The sequence below is a fragment of the Lemur catta genome, chromosome 1 (assembly GCF_020740605.2).
Source record: "Lemur catta isolate mLemCat1 chromosome 1, mLemCat1.pri, whole genome shotgun sequence".
NCBI classification, from domain to species: domain Eukaryota; kingdom Metazoa; phylum Chordata; class Mammalia; order Primates; family Lemuridae; genus Lemur; species Lemur catta.
In genome coordinates, this window is record NC_059128.1 from 88,050,799 (window position 1) to 88,070,682 (window position 19,884).

General features: G+C 38.7%; 1 protein-coding gene across 8 annotated transcripts in view; it reads right to left on the reverse strand.

The window, feature by feature from the left end:
• MNS1 (meiosis specific nuclear structural 1) overlaps window positions 1–16,829 on the reverse strand; it is a 98,762-nt gene extending 81,933 nt beyond the window's left edge. For 3 of the 8 annotated variants that reach the window (XM_045529882.1, XM_045529831.1, XM_045529846.1), the window contains exons 1-2: window positions 10,217–10,428; window positions 964–1,172 (exon numbers count right to left, since the gene is read on the reverse strand). The gene's annotated coding sequence lies outside the window, so the exon portion shown is untranslated. Of the gene's footprint in view, window positions 1–963; window positions 1,173–5,926; window positions 6,005–10,216; window positions 10,429–16,618 lie in introns of those variants that run through there. The other 5 variants (XM_045529872.1, XM_045529865.1, XM_045529855.1 and 2 more) reach the window with 3 other exon arrangements.
• Between the last annotated feature and the right edge of the window lie 3,055 nt (window positions 16,830–19,884).

The window sequence follows — 19,884 nt, forward strand, 5'->3', positions numbered from 1 at the left end:
CCTTAGTTATGAGGTCACATAACATAAGCCCATTCCCTCCCTCTAGGTACCCAGAAGCCATCCTGGAGAGACGCTGGAAAAGGGACTAAAGACTGAAGTAAGAAATTCAAGAGACTGGGCATTTTTACTTAGAGAGACCTTCTATTATCGAAAGGGATAGTTACATTATTTCACTGGATTGGCCTGACCATAGTTTCTCCAACACTGAAGGGCTGAGATTCATGAGAAAGTCAAGATCAGTCACAAGTAAAGAAATTTTATTTGCTGTGAACATCACCTAATGTAAGCTTTACAGTCCACCTACCGATTTATAGATTATGAGACCTGATAGAGGCCTCAGAGATACTTTAAACCACTTCTTTCATCGTACAGATAAGGAAACAGTGTTCCTGAAAGACCACGTTTCTATAGTTAGGTAGCGGGTGAACTGAGACTAGAATCCAATCCCCTGATCCAGTGTTTCTAAATACCAAGTTTTCAGGGGGATGTGTAGGGCTGTATCCTCAAGATCTTGTTAGGAAAGAGTACATTTAAACATTAAAGAAATGAAGAGAGTTTGATAAAGAGATTGTCTATAAAGGTGTGGCCAGGGTTTGAGTACAACAACAGAGTGCAGTACACCAGGGCTAGCGATACTGGGGAGTTCTTACCATCCACGGGCCAGGGTAAGGGGAGGGGACTACTTAGAGAGAGAGAGTAGCTTAGGAGGGAGACGCCAATGAGAGTTGGGGGAGGCAGCTAACTCAAGGTAATGCAGTAGGGGAAAATCCAGGAAAATACATTCCCTGACTTATTCACTCTCTTTCTTTTAATTTTGCTAGTTCATTCCATTAGCTGAATCCAGAATACGCAAAAGCCCTATAGAGCAGTTCACAAAATTTAGCCTTCCAAGACACAGCAGGGTGGGGATAGTATCTAGAGGGGAAAATAGAAAATACTGAGCACCATCAAATAAAATGGTACCTGGAAGCATGCCTGGCATGTGGTAGGCACTCCAATACTTTTTGAATGAATAAGTGAATGAATGAATTTTACTGTTGATTAAGCCATCCTTATGAACCTTTGTGGGATTCTCGCCAAGTACAACATCCAGCCTGCAGACCATCAATCCCGGAAGTGAAGTTCTGAAGACAGACATCTCTTCCCCACAGTAGAATATAGAGCTCCCACAGCTGTAAGTGTTATCAAAGATAGGCTTTGAATTTGTGATTGTATTAGTTTTCCATTGCTGCATAACAAATTACCACAAATTTAGCAGCTTAAAACAACACAAATTTATTATCTTATAGTTTCTATGGGTTAAATCCAGGCACGGGTCAGCTGGGTCCTCTGCTCAGGGTCTCACTGCACTGAAATCAAGGTGTTGGCTGGGGCTGGGGTCTCATCTGGAGCTCGGGGTCTTCTTCCAAGCTCATCAGGTTGTTGGCAGAATTCATTTCCTTTCAGTTGTACGACTGAGGTTCCTGTTTCTTGCTAGCTGGGCCAGGAGTTGCTCTCTGCTCCCAGCGGTTGCCGGTAGGTCTTAGCTACTTCGTTCCCACCATAGTTGTTCACACCTCCAGTCTCTCAGGTCACCCACATAATCTCCCTTTGGATTAACTAAAGCTCAGTCGATTAGTAACCTGATACGTGATATTCCACCATATTCACAAGTTCTGCCTGCTTACCAGGGGAAAGATTATATTGGGTGTGTACCCCAAAGGGTGGGACTCCTAAGGGCCATTTTAGAATGGCCCTTCAACGTTCCCAGATTTCTTTTTAAATAAAGAGCCTATTTATATTTGTCTTCCTGACTCAGAACCCTTAAACCCTAGGGGGTTTGTTTTTGTTCTTGTTTTTTTAAAAATTCAGGGATATTGCCAGACCATTTGTGATGTCACAGATGCATGTGGAGGAGGCTGGGCTGTTACCGGATGAGCTTACATTTTAGAGCAATTTCTGATGAGGGAGTGTGGTGAATCTGATGGCATTTATAAGACAAGAAAGAAGAGAGAGTGATTTCTTTAAATTGTGGAAATATGATGATTTAAGGCGCCAATTGCCTTATATAGTCTGATCATATTTCCTTACATATCTAACTACATTTGCTTGGCTTCAAAATTTCACAAGCATGGTAGCCAGAAGTCTGTAATAATTTGTAGACAAAACCATGAAGAATAAAACCAACTACAGGCCTTTTGTAAATAAAGCAATCAAATCAAGATAGCATTAATAGATCAAATAATGTTTAAACTTAATACCCCCCAAAAAGTATTTTCTGTGCTTTCCTGAATGATGTCTGGGAGATAGAAGCATTCATGCAAGTGGCCACATTAGACTATTTTTTAAGGTTTTTTCATTTAAAAATGAAGTAAAATTTCTACTAAGAGTAGTAAGTACTGTTAGGAATTCAACTCCAGAACTTTACCCTCTTTGTATCTTAAAAATTAGCATTGATCACATATAAGGTGAGATCATATTAACTGTAGACTTTTTTGGACCCTAAAGAGGAATGCATCAGCCATATAATTTTCCATAAATATGTGCATATTGTCTTTGGATTTTATGAGAAAATATTAAGTATTCTAATTGCACTTAAAATTTTATTGCAGAATCTTTGTTGTCCTACTGAGGCCTAGGGAAGGAAGCAGAAGGGGCTGTAGGATGGTTTTGACAGTGTCTCCATTGAAGCTGTCATTTTGGCCTGGACCAATTCTGTTACTATTAATACAAGCATAGTTTTTAAGAAAAGTCCATTAATGGATGCAGTTTGATCAGCATATCATGAGATGACAAAAAGAAATTGTGCTGATTATTTTATGAACTCTCTAATCTCACTACCCCCAGCCCCTAAAGTATCAAGCATGGGAACTCAGCAGATAGAGGAAAGGGGAGAGGGCAGGAAAAGGAGAATTACTGTGGGAAGAATTGTGGAAGTCGTGCAGAAATAGTTCTACCTCCTCAGAAAGGGGATAAAAATCAAGTCTTTGAGTAGAGAGCTGCACAGTATTCCATCTGGTTCCACCTTTTTTCGCATCCTAAATATAATCATGGTTACCTACTAAGTCAAGGGGAGTTATCTCCACCACACAATGCTACTACTGACCCTGGGATTAGCTAATGATCTAAAGAGGAGTATGCCACAAAAGTAGATGACTTTTAAGAAAGAAATTCAGGAAACTTTCTTCTTACAATATAGACAGTGTGTATTGACAGTTTGAAATATTTGTTAAAAAATGATTCAGATGCTCATCTCACACTAAAGGTAGACAGAAATCCCATTACAAGACTTTGGGAATTTTAGTCTTAGTCCTGGAATAATTTCACGCAAGTAGGACAGGGAGGGCAGTTTCTTACAATCTCTGACATCCCTTGCTCCTACACCATCAAAACCAGCGGAGCAGCCTAGTTGTCAGTTAGGATTCCATTTCTTTGCATGTTATACAAACCCACCTAGGTGGCTCATTAAGAACCCACATTCCCCTTCTTATCCTTGGAATGCTATTTTCACCCTCACAGTCACGGGAGAGCCCTCATGTCCACCATGCTCCAGTAGCGGGAATCATGCTCCAAAGTGTTAGCGCAGCCGCTCCACACAGGAAGAGAGGGAAAAAGAAAGGAGAAGGTCAATGGCTGCTGCCAGTTTTGTAAGGCAAACAAAGGTTCCCCTACCCAGTCTACTTTCTCTTGCATCTCGTTAGGTACAACTGGATTACGTGGCTACCCCTTGCTACCAGAAAGTGACTTGAAAAACTGGCACATGGCTGCCACAATCAAAATGAGTTTCTCTTAATATAAGACAGGGGTCAGCAAACTTGTTCTATAAGAGGCCCAGTAGTAAATATATCAGGCTTTGTGGGCATTATGGTGTCTGTCGTAAATACTCAGGTCTGCCCTTGTAGCATGAAAGCAACTATACACAATACACAGTGAGGCTGTGTTCCTATACAATTTTATTTATAAAAGCAGCCAGCATGCTAGATTAAGCCTGTGGGTCAGAGTTTGGCCACTTTTGATGTTGCAGAAGGATATTAGGTGGGCAACTAGCAGATCTCCCATCCCACCTGTCTGTTTTTAGGAATCACTCTCCCTCCCCCTTTCCTACCCTGCACTGTAGTTCTTAAACACACAAAGAGTGTATGGATCAGTAAATGCCGCGTTCCACATTTGGAGGGAGTCCAGCTTCCGGGCTGTCACACGGCTTGGTTTCTAATCCTTTCCTAACATAAGTATCTGTGATTCTATGCAAAGTGAAGCACAGCTACTTTCGTATCTTAGTCATGTCATTTACTCAAGTACAGAAGGGCCTCACAGCGCCGGAGTCTAGAAGTTATAAGCAAAAGTGAAGAAGTGGCTGTCACAAGATGATGAATGGTTGCCCTCTGAAGTTTTGATTTGGATCTTAAATGACAAAACCTGGACCAACTAAGGAAACTTGGTAATTTTCTCTGCTGCAGAGCAGCCACCTGGCGAATATCACATTGCAGCCACCAACCCTTGGCAGAGGTTGGAACAGCAGCTATAATTATAAAGAGCAGGGAGGAGACTCTAAAAATCTCTTCTGAGTGGCAAAAATTCTGAAAATCAAGATAATTACAACACTAGCTCATCTTGATTTGCTGGGCTATTTATAGATGAGGAGAAGCTGATGCGCTGAGAGCTTTTTCTTTTTTTCTTCTTTTTCTATTTGCATTAAATCCTGTGTGGCTCCTCTCTGAAATGTGTGCATATGCTGAGTCCATGTGAGATGCCACCACTGGCACTTGTCAGAAGAATTAAATCCCTCTCAAGCTTGTTTACAGCTCAGCACTTGTCATACTGTTCCCTTGAGCTTCATGGCTGGTTGGGTTCTTTTTTTTCCCCAGCTCTGCAGAAGATTTAATTTCTTTTTTGTTTATGTGTGTACTTACCCTTGCAGGTGCAGGATAGAAAAAAATTGCTGTGCCCAGATGTTTTGAAGCTGCAGTAGCATACATACAGCTCAGATTAAATAGAAAAATTGCATAAGATAAAGCAGGCGCTTTGAGTACAGTATTCTATAGGGTATTTAATAAACTTATCATGTTTTCTTGACAATAAGACTCTTGAATATAACTTTAGAAACAGAGGAATATTTTAAGGCATCACCAGCTCTCATTTATAGATGATTTTACAATGAGATTTGTCATTTTGGAGCAGGGCCCATTACATTTACCCCATTCTCAATTAAAAAAAAAAAAATCTTCCCAGAGCAGAACAGTCTGAGAATTGGGTGGAAACAATATCTATCAAGCTGTCTCAGTTCATTACCAGATTAGCTACACTTCAGGGATCTGAGGCCAGATTTCACCTAAGTTTTGGAACACAGCAAACATAACCCAAGCACAAACAACCCTCTTGCTGCTCGTCGAGCTTCTGTACTAATATGCAAAAACATACTCCTGGCTTCTGTGGACCCTCAGTTTGGATTTTCATTTATCCAAGGCAATGGATTAATCTGCGTTGCACATAGCAAGTATCAAATAAAGGGAGAAGAGTTCAGTTCAGGAGAAGAGAATCATGCTCAAAATTCTCAAGACTCTGCTTCACCAGCCTTGAACAATTGTTTCCCGTGACTGCATGGAGGTAGCTCATCACCTTTAGCAACTAGCAGTTTTAGATATCCCCTCCCAGCCAAAGACTAGCTTGTGATGCTTGTCATGAAGGCCTACACAATACATCCAACCCTGCTTTGTCACATAGTGACAAAGGGCCTTGGGGGCCCTGGGCACACGTTGCTGTATTTAGCTTTCCCATGAGATGTAGACGAGTTCCCAGCTGGCCTGCTTAAGATACTGGTTCAAACTAAAACTTCCATCTCCCTTTGTCCATGAAGCTAAAGGCTCCCCATAAAATTAGGAATAGAGTACTTAGGCCTCTGTTTCTTTGTAGCGAGGAAAGGGTTCATGCAAAAAAGAGAAGCTCTCACATTTTAATTTGAGTGCCAGCTCTGGATCCCCAGTTGGAAAAGCCTTTTATAGTCAGTTCTTGGCCCAGCATCCTGCATCTGCAAGATCAGAGCTTATTAGTATCATCCCTTACTTCTGCCTCCCAGCACTGCCACTGCAGACTATAAAGGGTTCAGACTAGATACAATGAAAGGCAAATGGCTCTTCCTTAACTATCACAACGCAGATTTTGGCTTGCACTAAAAGATTTACATTTCTCTAATCATACCTCTAATATTAAACACTCGCTTCATTCCATTATCCTCTAGAATCTCATATAGAACATGGAGACTATATTACAAATCTATATCTCCTATAATGGGCTGTATATGAGTTACTATTTCGAGTCAGCCAAGAATACAATCACATGCTGCTTAATGATGTTTTGGTCAATGCCGCACTACATATACGATGATGGTCCCATAAGATTTTAACAGAGCTGAAAAATTCCTCTCACCTAGTGACATCATAGCTGCCATAATGTCATAGTGCAACACATTACTTGCATGTTTGTTGTGATGCTGGTGTAAACAAACCTACTGCACTGCCAGTTATATAAAAGTACAGCACATACAGTTATGTACAGGACATAATACTTGATAATAAATGACTGTTATTGGTTTATGCATTTACTACACTATGCTTTTCATCATTATTTTAGAGTGCACTCCTTTTACTTAGGAAAAAAAAGTTAAATGTAAAACAGCCTCAGGCAGGTCCTTCAGGAGGTATTCCGGAAGAAGGCATTGTCGTCATACGAGATGACAGCTCCATGTGTGTTACTGCCCCTGAAGACTTTCTAGTGGGACAAGATGTGGAGGTGGATGGCAGTGATATTGATGATCCTGACCCTGTGTAGGCCTAGGCCAATGTGTGTGTTTGTGTCTGAGTTTTTAACAAAAAAGTTTAAAAAGTAAAAAACAAATTGTTTTAATTTTAAAAATAGTAAATGACTTATAGAATAAGGATGTAAAGAAAGAAAATATTTTTGTACTGCTTTACAATGTGTTTGTATTTTAAGCTAAGTATTATTACAAAAAAGTTAAAAAAAGAAAGTTTACAAAGTAAAAAAATTACAGTATGCTAAGGTTAATTTATTATTAAAGAAAGAAAACTTTTTTAATAAATTTGGTGTAGCCTAAATGTATAGTGTTTATAGAATTTAAACTAGTGTACAGTAATGTCCTAGGCCTTCACATTCACTCACCACTCACTCCCTGACTCACTCAGAGCAACTTCCAGTCCTGCAAGCTCCACTCATGATAAGTGCCCTATACAAGTATACCATTTTTTAATCTTTTATACTGTATGTTTACTGTACTTTTCCTATGTCTAGATACGTTTAGATACACAAATTCTTACCATTGTGTTACAACTGCTTACAATATTCAGTACAGTCACATGCTGTACAGATTTGTCACCTAGGAGTAGTAGGCTATACCGTATAGCCTAGGCGTGTAGTAGGCTACACCACCTAGGTTTGTGTAAGTACTCTATACTCAGTGATGTTTGCACAATGACAAAATCACCTAGTGATGCATTTCTCAGAATATATCCCTGATGACAAGTGACACTTGATTATAGTAGGATCCAGGGAGCATCTTTGGTTTCATAGATGATGACAGTGATATTTATGCTTGTAAATGATTGATCAATACTGGCAACAAAACCATCACATAATTAAAAACCCTATCATTTCTGTTTTCTGTCTTTAATTTGTTCAAAACAGCCCATTAAATACCAATTATTATCAAGATAGGAAGCCTATGGATTCTTCAAAATATAGTGGGACTTTGTAAATAAAATTCATTGTTGTTTTGTTACTGTAATCTACTACATCTCCAATAGGGGGTATTATAAATATTGTAAACATATTAACCTAGCACATTGAGGCTCCATTCAAGCCCAGCGGAAGCCCCATTCAGCCACCAGACTGCAGGTGATAGGACTATGGACACACCAGCCAATAAGATGGTGAAGGTTGGAGGCGGCCAGCTCCTCACTCTCAGTGATAGGTGAATCCAGATGGCTTCAGCAGACCAGAAAACACTTGCTTTCCTCTCCCCACCAAATCTTCACAACCACATGCACAAACTTGCTAGATCCAAAAATTGATTTGTATAAAATATTAAACACTTCCACTAAGAGTCAGATATGTTATCTTAAGAAATAACACAGTGAAGCTACTGTGTTTTTCAATGCGTTTATCATATTGGGTAGAGCCTGGAGCAAAGCTATGAGGAAGGGAGTCTCTAGCTGGCAGACTCTGTTAGAGCACAGGGTAAGGAAGCTAGACAGGAGTCTGGTGGCTGAGGGTTCTCTTGGGAAGGGTGAAAGGGAGGCAGAAGGGGGACAGTGTTCTACGTGCACTTTGCCTGCTTCAAAACTTTGTCTTAGAAGTTGGGCTAGTAAATAACAGGTAGAAGGTCAATGAGAGGCAACCCCATCATCGCTGAACCCACAAGTTTGGGGTGCAGGGGGATGCTAAAGCTTTTAAGACAATCACTTGTTTCCTCTTTTCTATTTCGTAGTCCAAATGTGCCTTTCCAGCTCATCGCCTGCCACTCTAATCCTTATGCAATGCTGGTCACCTTCCTTGAACACTCCATACAATTCTGTGCCTTTGTGACTTGGCTCAGCTGTTTGCTTTCTCTAAAAAGCTCCTTACCACCCTATTTGAAAACCTCCACTCATCTTTTAGAACCAAGCTCAAGTGTCCCCTCCTGTGACATCTTTCTTGGGCAGATCAGCCAGTTCCTCCACCATGTTTCTAGTGTACGTCTTTATACATTTATTGCCTTGTATTGGAATTGTTTGAGTGTTGAGTTCCCATTAAGACTGAACTCCTAGAGGGCAGTGATGGCATTTGATCATCTTCAAATCCTCAATATTTAGCCCACAGTAGTACTACATATATGTTGAATTAATGAATGAATGGAGCATTGCAATTTTTAAGAGAAGAGTATTAAGAATTAGTAGGTGAGAAAGTTCCAAACAAGGGGCTAATCAAATTCCAGCCACTTTCTTACACTGGTTCATCTTTCATTTCCAAACATTTGATTCTCAGTACTTCCATCCTTTTCTAAATGAAAGCGGTAACCCAGACAAGTTCAAGGCTTAGAAAAACCATGGGAAAAGCCTTGCGATCCTGATGATTTGAAGATGAACTTAAACTTCAGGGAAGTTCACAACATTGCCTGCTCATCTTATTTCTTTATGCATTTAGTAGAGGGTTTACCTCTCCAAACCCAGCTGTGGCTTGATCTTGCATTTTCTTCACACTTGCTTCATACCTGTTAACCACAACACTGAGGTTGCCGGTCCTGTCTTCATCTTGCTCTCTGACTGTTGCTATGATGGTGTAACCGCGACTCTGCAGCTGCGACGCTGGCAGCCATTGCAGAGACTGGGGCCAGACCTCTGCCCTTGGGGAGCTTCAACAGTCACAAAGGCCTCGGTGCATGAGAGGCTTCCCTTTTTCTTCCGGCTCCCACAGCCCTTTGCTCATCTTGACCTTGTGAAGTCTATCACTCTCCATTGCAATAAGCTTATGTGTTTCTGTTGCCCTCACTAGACTGTAAATTCTGTGAGAAAAGGACCAGGTCCTACTTATTTTTGTTTCTCTCACACTTACCAGTGCTGGTATTGGAAGGAAAGAATGAATAATGAATGACTGAATGGCCAGATGAATGAATGGAAACGTTCTCATTAAAATTATTTGTTGAAACTTTAAATAAATCATTCATCATTCTTATACATTATTACTCCACCCCAAAATGATACTTCTGGTTTAGTGTATTAGTTGCTTTTTCCCTTCACCCTGGAAACAAGTAATTTTTCTTGATTATCAACAGCTTTGCTCTAATACAGAAATAGAAAACTGTAGACACAGTAAAAACCTGCTAATGGCTTCTTCTCTGAGAGCTACCTTTGTACATCTCTAAATCACATTTAAAAACATTTGATTTCCTCAACTTCTCAGATCAGTGTGTCTGAGACATTGTGTGAACAATGTGCACACTGCTTAAGTATTTGAGTATATCTAATTCCATTAACACCGTGGATATAATGATGCTGCATTTAAAAAATACTATGTGCAATTTTGTCATTTGAGGAATGGAATGCTTCTGCTTTTTTGGGTCTTGAGAGGTATGTGTCTCTTTGGAATCTTTGAGAAAATTAGGCAATGTACCAAAACTTTATCATACATTTTAGTAATAAGGATGCCAAACAGATTATTCTTCCCACTTGAATTATCTATTTTGACTCACCTAAAATTTAACTCTCCATTTCCAAGTCACAGAGTGCTCATCGGTGTGGTACGGTGGGAGCCGAGGGCCTGGGCTCAAACCAGACTTAAGCTTGCTGATCAGCTTGGCCACAAATTATTAAACTCTTTTCTCTTCATATCTGCAAAACAGGGATAATATTATTGACTGCATAGGGTTCTTCTGAAAATTAAAAGAACATTGCATGTATAATGTTCTTAGCCAAATTTTGTGAAGCAGCGTTCCCTCTATTGATGTTAGCACCCTATGTTTTCTGTCTTGTCTCCAGCAGTGCTTCTTTTCCCAACAGGGTACACTGTGGTGCCGATATACAGATATCACTTCCTGTAGCACAGGGATATCTGGAGGTGTGCACTTCATGCAGTTATACAGCTGAAGAAAATGGTAAGAAAAATTTCCCAGTATTTTGATATAAAGCCCTCTGGGGCCTTTTGGCTCTTCCCTGGCGGCAGTGTCTTTTTTCAGTCCAGAGATTTCTCTTCTTAGGGCTTAGCCTTTAAGGCTACCTGTCTTCATACTGCACCCACATTCCTTTTCTCCTAACCCCCCAGATCGCCGGAACAGGGGCTTTGCTTCTCCGCCAGCCACAGTGGAAATCACCTTCTCACCAGTTCAGCCAGGATCCTTCCTGGGTTCTTCTCACAGGAAAATCTCCGGCTTTCTTAGGCCAGACGCCACTCCTTTGATCTGGGGCTGTCCCCAGGATCACACCCTGAGTGTCATTCCCCTCAGCTCTGCCTCAGCAAACACTCCTCTCCTCAGATTTTCAGGCTCTTCTTGACAGGGTATTTCTCCAACATCTCCAACTGGGTCAGTTTATCTAATTCTTCTCTGGACTTTCAGTTTTCCTAAAGACACATCTTAGCTTGTCATGGTCACTCTCGCTCACAATTTTAATCTTCTTAGACACACTGGAAAATCTCTGTCCTTCACAGAGTAATAGAGATGACCACAGTCAAAGGCCTGCTTACAGCTAAACAACACACTTGCCTCTGGAAGTTGGTTTCTCATCTTCCTTTACAAAAGTAAAAGCAGTTCAAGTGCACACTTATGTTTTATTACATCCACTGTTTCTACCTGTTTTCCTTCAACTAACAGTCAGTTTGGGAGAAAGAGGATCTCTAAATTGAAAATAGTTTTTTTCTCTTTAAAAAAATTTATTTTCAAAAATGCAAAAAATACAAATAAACAAAAAGAAAATATAAGATATTACATAATCCCATAAACCAGGCCTAACCACTGCCAACTATTTTGTTTCATATATTTGTTGTATATATCTATATATCTATATCTATGCTACAAAAATCTCCATAAAATTTGTTTTTTAAAATCTTTATGATATCAAAAATGTCCTGCCGTATGTTCAATTAAGTTTGGCACATGATCACCTCTTCTCACAATGATTTTTAAACCTTTTCTTTAAATAATGTGATAATGTATTTATAGTAGCTGCTTAATAAATCTCTTATTTGTAATCAAACTAGATTAGGATTATTTGATTTAGTAAAATGGATTTAATTTTGGTAAAAGTGCATCATGAATAGGTTTATAGAAATGGAAATTCTACTATTAGGAAGCACTTAACAAAAAATTCCATTCCTGCCATTCCTAGTATTTATTCTTGCAGCATTTATCCCTTAACTGGCTCCTATTCATGAGTGATTCATGAAACAGCAAAGTGTGTTGGCTTGAATGTAACAAGTCTTAGTTTACGAGTATACTTACCCTTTTTAAAAATAAGAAAAAACAAACGGTTTCCCCAAGGAAGTTTCTGTTTTGTGTCCTTTATTATCTCTTCAAGTTCTCACCTCATGGTCCTTTTATTGATAAACTATTGACGCGGATTGTTCACATGAGCTGCCTTCATTTCCTTTACTCCCTAATCCCCCCTTAACCTTGGACACTTAGGATTCCTCCCACATTACTCTACTGACACTACATACCTGTTTTTGCTACCATAGAGGTTCAGCTAATTCTAACAGAGACCTTCAAACAGTATCTGGAACTCATATGGTAATCTATAGTGTTAGGGACCCAGGCTCCTAGTCAAGGTTTCATCATCCCTGTTCACATGATCTGAATGGTTTATCGCCATGTCCACCCTCAGGGGAAAGGGAAGAGGAGGGCCCTCCATCCCCAATAAAACTGCTGTCATTCATTTCACTCACCCATAAGTTGTAATTGTCTTATATATTTCTGCATTATTATTTTTGAACAACCTGTAATCAATTAGATATATTAATAATAAGAAAAAAAGAAAATATGTTATGGTACTTATTTCTTTTCTAACATTCTTCCTTTCCTTATGTAGGTCCAAGATTCTGACCTATATTACTTTTTTTCTCTGTGAAGAACTTCTTTTAATGTTTCTTACAAGCTAGGTCTACATCAATTTTTGTTTGTCTGAGAAAGTCTTTCTTTTTCCTTCATTTTTTGGAGGATAATTTCACTGAGTATGGAATTATGTGTTGATGTTTTTTTTCTTTCAGCCCTTTAAATATTTTATCCCACTCTCTTCTTGCTTGTGTAGTTTCTGAAGTCTAATGTCATTCTTATCTGTGTTCTTCTATAGGTAAAGTGTTTTTTTTCCGCCTTTGGCTTTTTTCAAGATTTTCTCTTTGTCTTTGATTTTCTGTAGTTTGAATATGATACATGCAGGTGTGAATTTTTTGGTATTTATCTTGCTCAGTGTTATCTGAGCTTCCTAAATCTGTGGTTTCAGAAATTTTTCAGTCATTATTACTTCAACTATTTCTTCTGTTCCTTTTTTTTCTTCTCCTTCTGGTATCCCTATTACATATATGTTACACATTTTATAATGGTTTCATTGTTCTTGGATATTCTGTTACATTTTTAAAATCCTTTTTTATATTTGCTTTTCAGTTTAGAAAGTTCTTATTGACATAACTTTAAGCTCAATGATTCTTTCTTGTCATGTCTAGTCTATTGGCACTCTTCATTTCTGTTACAAGTTTTCGAAAAAATTTCTAGTATTTCCTTTTGATTCTTTTTTAGAGTTTCCATCTCTCTGCTTATATTATTCATTTGTTCCTTCTTGTTGTCTACTTTTTTTATTAGACCTTTAGCATATTAATCATAGTTATTTTAAATTCTCTGTGTGACAATTCCAAAATCCAATTGGTTTGCTTTGTTTCTTCAGATTGTGTTTTTTGTTTTGTTTTGTTTTGCCTTCAGTATGCTTTGTAATTTTTTGTTGAAAGCCAGACATGATGTATCAGGTAAATGGTACTAAGATAAATAGACCTTTAGTGTTAGATTTTATGTTTATCTGGCTAGTATTTAGGCTGTGTTTACTGTTTGCTATAGCTGTAGGTGTCAAAGGTTAAAATTTCCTCTAGTGTCCCTGCTTTTGTCTCCTCTGTTGTCTTTGGATTTCTCTAGGGACTCCTACTCAAATTGGATCTTAGTCTAATATATCTCTCAGCTGTAATCCCACATCAAAGGTTAGAGGCGTCTGAAGCTGGGTATTTTCCCTTCTCCAAAGTCACTTAGGATCTAGTAAAACTCAAACCAGTTAGGCTCTAGTAAGAAAGTTTCCTTTGAGAACCCGCCATTGTTACAGAGAACAGAAAGCTCTGGGTTTATTTCAGAATGGTTATTCCCCAACCTACTACCAAATCATGAGAGGATTTTTCTCTGAACCTTACCTCAAGAACCTTATGGGGCTCCTAGAAGTAAACTTGATGAAACTGTGGGGACCCCTAAGGCTGGACCCCCAGGCATTTTTATCTCTCAAAGTAGGCCAAGGGTCAATTTCCAGCAATTCTTCAATTACCTTTGAGTATTCCACCAGTTGCTATCTCCAGCAGCAATTTCTGCCCTCAGTGTGCTGTGGTTCTCTGTCTTTGCCTGTCTCTGCAACTTTGGGAGGAGCAGTTTGCCTTGTGGCCTCAATTATCTGATGGATCTAGAAAGTGCTATTGGTTTTCAGTTTGTTCAGCTTTTTTCTTATTGTGAGGACAGAGGGAACACCTTGAAGTTCGTTATATGTCAGACCAGAAATCAGAAGTCTTGAGCATTTTTTCATGTGCTTATTATTCCTTTGCATATCTTTTTTGGTAAAGTGTCTATTAAAATCATTTGTCTACTTTATATTGTTTTGTTTGTCTTTTTTTTTTTTGAGACAGAGTCTCGCTCTGTTGCCCGGGCTAGAGTGAGTGCCATGGCGTCAGCCTAGCTCACAGCAACCTCAAACTCCTGGGCTTAAGCGATCCTACTGCCTCAGCCTCCCGAGTAGCTGGGACTACAGGCATGCGCCACCATGCCCGGCTAATTTTTTATATGTATGGTTTTAGTTGGCCAGATAATTTCATTCTATTTTTAGTAGAGACGGGGTCTCGCTCTTGCTCAGGCTGGTCTCGAACTCCTGACCTCGAGCGATCCACCCGCCTCGGCCTCCCAGAGTGCTAGGATTACAGGTGTGAGCCACCACGCCTGGCCTATTTGTCTTATTTTTGAGGTGTAAGTTTTCTTTATATATTCTGGACATATGTTCATTTTTATATATATTATTTGCAAATATTTTTCCCATTCTGTGGTTTGTATTATCATTTTTTTAATGGTGTCTTTTAAAGAGGAAAAGTTTTTAATTGTGGTGAAGTCCAAGTTATCATGTTAAAAATGAACTGTGATGTTGGTGTCACATTTAATAAACGATTGCTCAACCCAAGGCTACAAAAATTTTTTCCTGTGTTTTATTCTGGAAATTTATAGTTCTAGTTTTACACTAGGTCTATGTTTCATTTTGAGCTAATTTCTGTGTATGGTGTGAGGTAAGGGCCTTTATTCTTTTAGATAGATAGATAGAGCCAATTATTCCAGCTCCATTTTTTTTTTTTTTTAAAAGACAGTCCTTCCCCCCCCCACTGAATTGTTTTGGAAACTGTCAAAAATCAACTGACTATAAATGTATGCATTTATTTCTGAATTCTCTGTTCTTTTACATTGATTTATATATCTCTTTATGGCAACATCACACTATATTAATTTCTGAAAATTTTAGTAGTTTTTGAAATCAGGTAGTGTAAGTCCTCCAGTCTGTTCTTCTTTGCAACTTTTTTATTTTTTACTATTTTAGTTGTCTTTCACTTTTATCTAAATTTTAGGATAGGTTTGTCAATATCTATAGAAAATCTACTGAGATTTTCCTAGAAATTTTGTCAACTTCATTGCTTATGCTGAGGAGCATAGCCATCTTAACAATATTAACTCTTTCCATTCATGAACATGGTATATATCTATTTACTTAGGTCTTTAATTTCTCTCAATTATCTTTTATAGTTTTTAGTGTACAGGTCTTAGCCTAAGATAAGACTATCTTAACTTTATTCCTAAATATTTTATTCTTTTGAATGCTATTGTGAATGGAAATGTTTTCTTAATTTTATTATTGGATTTCTATATTGACTTTGTATCCTGTGGCCTTTCTAACCTTATTTCTGAATTCTTGTATTTTGTTTGTTTGTTTGTTTTTACTAGATTCCTTAGAGTTCTTGGAGGGTGGAGGGGAAGGAGAAGTACGGTTCTCCTTGGGAGAAAGTCCCTCCCTATACAATATTAGCCCTAACAGCTCTAGTTTACCTTTTATATATGTTGAGGTTCAGCTTAAAACATAGGTTGAAGGCTAGGCACAGTGGCTCACACCTGTAATTCTAATACTTTGGGAGGCTGGGGCGGGAGGATTGCTGAGTCCAGGAGTTTGAGACCAGCCTGGGCAACATAGTGAGAACTGCCTCTAAAAAAAAAAAAAAAAAAAAAATAGAAAAATTAGCTGGGTGTGGTGATGCATGCCTGTAGTCCCAGCTACTCAGGAGACTGAGGCAGGAGAATCACTTGAGCCCAGGAGTTCGAGGTTGCTGTGAGCTATCATGATGCCACTGCACTCTAGCTCAGGCAACAGAGCAAGACCCTGTCTATCACACATACAAAAAAGTTGAATACAAATAATCTATTTTAGTCTCCTTTCATTTTGCAGGTGAGGAAACTAACTGATCTCAGAATCCCTGAGTAAATTTGATGTGTAGTTTTAAATAAAGTGAAAAATTATAAAGGCAAAGTAAGGTATGACATGGATATACAAAAGAAGTAAGTGAATCAGTAAAATCGTACTCAGTCTTGTTCCTAATGAAACATTTTATTCTCTCATTATAAATATTTATTCATGACAGATACAACTATTCAGCTTTATGCAAATTTCCTAGAAGAAAAACATGTAGATTTTTCATTTTTCTTATCTCAAATTGGAGCTGCATTTGAAAAGGTTAAAAGACTCCATAATTACACTGTTATTAAATGTCACATGGACTGATATCATGCAGGTTAGGCCAAATGGCTGTGTAACTTGAGTGTTAGTTATTTGCAAACCTGCTCATGGGAGGCCCCCAAGGATATTATTACTGAGGTACCAGCTCTTCTCCTGACTTCGTGGCTGTTACTGTCAGCAAAACAGTGGATCTCTGTTGTGTCTTTCCTGTTGATTCATAGAGAGTACAATGTTAGCACTATTCTTGCTTTTCATGTATGATTGCTTCTACCTTCGAGTTTATAACTCATGTAACATTTTAATAATCCTTTTAATATACTTAGCTCATTTGAAATGTATAGTAGCCCACTTGTTATTAACTCTCTTTGGCTGAGAGAAGTTAGTGAGAGCTGAATGCTAACAAGCAGAGAAGGAAAGCCACCAGGCCTCTCAATTATTAATAGGAGTTATACCCAGAGACTTTTTGACACTGGATACAGATAGTGAAAGGTCTTATTTTAAAATGGCATGAGACTGACAGCAAAAATACTCTGAAAATCCTAAGTAAAATTATGGCAACAGGAATAGAGAATAATGTATATATTTTTTAAATACTTAGAGAAGTCTACCACTTAATCTTGGAAGAAAAACTAATCAAAGTTGTTACCCAGGAATTAGAAACCATTGAATTTTTGTCATTTACCTAACTGTACTTATATAGTGTAGTCATTAGTGTCTTCAATACGGTAAGAACAGAACAAAATTGCTACTTATTATAAAGTATAAAGTAAAGGTTGCTATTTTTAAATTCTACCACTTTTTGTTGTTATGATGGCAGAAAGGTGTCAGGGAGCAGCTGAAAAGAACAAATAGGGCTAATTGCTATATGAGATACTCAAAATTTTAACACAGTATGAGTCTTTTCTCGTAGAAACAACTTTATAATTGGGTATTTGTGTACCTGATAAAATATATGACTATTGCTCTCCACTGTGTCTTAAAACAGAAAATTTACACTCTGAGTTCCAGAATAATTCTTAGAAATATATTGCTCATGCAGAGAATCACAACATATCATAAATTGCAAATGTAGAACATGTGGAATATAAATATAACTAACATATTTTAAATAGACTGCATAAAATAATTTCATCTGTCACTTTAGAACTTAAAAGCATTTTGGTAGCATGTGGTGGCCCAAGTATCATTAAGATTATGTGCATTGAGGCCTTCCTTTTCTTTTGATCAATTCAGTTCCCTTGATCCCAAAGCTGTGTGAACGATTTATTTATTTTTGATGATGACAGTAGTGTTTTTCCTATTAATAAGCATTTTTGAAAGTACCTACTGTCTTTCAGTATCTGTCACGAGGAGAGGGCCACTGCTAAGCATCATGCATTCGGAATGGGGCTTTCTGCGTGGAGCAGCATGCTTCATAACAGGAAGGACAGATGTCTGGGGCTGGGGGTCAAATCTTGGCTTTGTACCCTATTAACATGTGAACTTGGGCAAATTAATCTCCCCTAAATTTAGTTGCATTATCTGTTCACTGGGATAATCACACCAATCTCATGGGATTATTATAGGATTAAAATGACTGTATGTAAACATAAGACTTGACTCCTAATAGGCACTAAATGGAACAGGACTGGGAGATAAAGCCTTTGGTGGGAAGAGTGAGGAAATAATGACAATTATCTTTAGCTCTATTTCTTCCTTGCCTGCTGTCCTCTTTGTATTTCTCTATTGTGGCAAGTAGTAGCAAGGGGTGGAGGCGGCTCTGGAACATTACGGAGAACCACAGCAGGCTCCAGGCTTGTCTCAGTGCTGGTTTTAGGATTTCAGAGAAAGGGGTGAAGTGGGTCATTGAGTTTACTGTTCAGGCCAGCGCACCACAGTTGTAGAGCAGACAAAGATTGAATCAGAAGCTTTAGTTATGAGTGTAGATTATGCATTGGGCTGCAAAGTCCTCTGGATTGCATTTTTTTAAGGAGTCTAAGAAAAGCAATCTGTGACAAGATGGGCTGTAGGTCCAGAATTCTAAAGTTAGACATTAGACTATTAAAATAGTAGAGACATTTTTTTTTTTTTTTGAGACAGAGTCTCGCTCTGTTGCCCGGCTAGAGTGAGTGCCGTGGCATCATCCTAGCTCACAGCAACCTCAGACTCCTGGGCGTAAGCGATCCTACTGCCTCAGCCTCCCGAGTAGCTGGGACTACAGGCATGCGCCACCATGCCTGGCTAATTTTTTTTCTATATATATTTTTAGTTGGCCAGATAATTTCTTTTCATTTTTAGTAGAGACGGGGTCTCACTCTTGCTCAGGCTGGTCTCGAACTCCTGACCTCGAGCGATCCACCCGCCTCGGCCTCCCAGAGGGCTAGGATTACAGGCGTGAGCCACCACGCCCGGCTGAGACTTTTTTTAAAATTATAAAACCATGTGTGGGTGAGACAATGGGGATGTAGGTTCACTCAATACACTGATGGTAACATTACAAATGAGTAGTCTTTCAGGATACTAAATTAGGAAAGATTTAGAGGAAAAAAATCATAAAGCCAATCATATTGGTCAGGACTTTCTTATATAAGTAAAAACTGCATTCTTCTGTAATTTTGAAGGACCCTAGAGTTGTTCACACTAGGTTGACCATCTAAGTCCTATATCCTACACCTCAAGATCCAAGAGAAAGAGAATATCTTTCCCTCTCCAATTTGGACACAGATTGGACATACTCAGGTCACACGCCCTTCCCCCAACCCTCACAAGCCAGTCACTGCCCAGAGGAGTGCAGGACAATCAGAGACCCAGTCCGTGAAGGTGAGCACCATGAGTGACCACCCTCTCTGAACCACTCTCCTGGTGCATTCTCCAAAGGAAAGGGGATGACATACCAGATGACAGGAAATGGGAAACTATCCTAGACAAAATAAAATAGCCACTGCAGTCCCATATTCTAATCATTCACTTTGCTGTGATAATATTATTCCTGATAATATATCCCAAGAAGTAAGTTGAAATGAGGTGGGAGAGGGTTTGTGTGATTATTGTGCCCCACACATTGTAGCTATGTACATCTTAATAGAAAAAATAAACAAAAAACTGGAAATGCCCAAATGCTCAAAATGCTGAGGAATGGTTAAAGATACTTGGGCATATTGCAATAGGAAGACATTTTATCCAGTTCAGTTATTAAAGATTGAGAGTGTACTTTGTTCAACAGTTAGGGAGTAGATATATAAGGATGGATAAAGCATGGTCCCTGCCCTTAAGTGGTCACTATGTGGCATTAGTGGTAAAAGCAATGGACATTTCTGAGCACTTACTGGTTGATAGGCAATGTGCCAAGTGCTGCATTATTACATTTAACCCACTGAACAATATTTTA